This window comes from Eurypyga helias, unplaced genomic scaffold (assembly GCF_000690775.1).
Source record: "Eurypyga helias isolate BGI_N326 unplaced genomic scaffold, ASM69077v1 scaffold34616, whole genome shotgun sequence".
In the NCBI taxonomy this organism is placed as follows: Eukaryota; Metazoa; Chordata; class Aves; order Eurypygiformes; family Eurypygidae; genus Eurypyga; species Eurypyga helias.
This window is the reverse complement of record NW_010257969.1, coordinates 11,943-12,262: the sequence shown is the minus strand read 5'-3', so window position 1 is coordinate 12,262 and position 320 is coordinate 11,943. Positions and strand designations below refer to the sequence as shown.

The window sequence follows — 320 nt, the reverse complement described above, 5'->3', positions numbered from 1 at the left end:
CGAAACGCCGGGCAGGCCGCCCCGGGCGAAAGGGGCAGTAGCTTGGGGGGGGGGGGACAGAGGCTGACACAGACACACATCCAGTGGCACTGGGGACAGGGTGGGGTGCAAGCAGAGCCGAGGGAACTGCCAGAGAGGGGCATGGCCGATACCACCTCCCAGACCCCATCCCACTCCAGGGCTCCCAGCTCCCTGCAGGAAAATCGGGGGGGTTTGGGGGTACTATGGCCACACAGACTCTGCTTCTGGCAGCACGTGTCCCCTGTCATTCTCCACCGAAGGCAGCACTAGCCCCAACACTCCCCGCGACCCACGGCTGC

The 320-nt window shown here is 66.2% G+C and overlaps 1 protein-coding gene across 1 annotated transcript in view; it reads right to left on the bottom strand.

The window, feature by feature from the left end:
- The window catches only part of LOC104511547 (low-density lipoprotein receptor-related protein 1-like), a gene marked incomplete at both ends in the record, with an annotated part of 12,779 nt that overhangs the window by 559 nt on the left and 11,900 nt on the right, over positions 1-320 (bottom strand). The gene's annotated exons all lie outside the window — the stretch shown is intronic.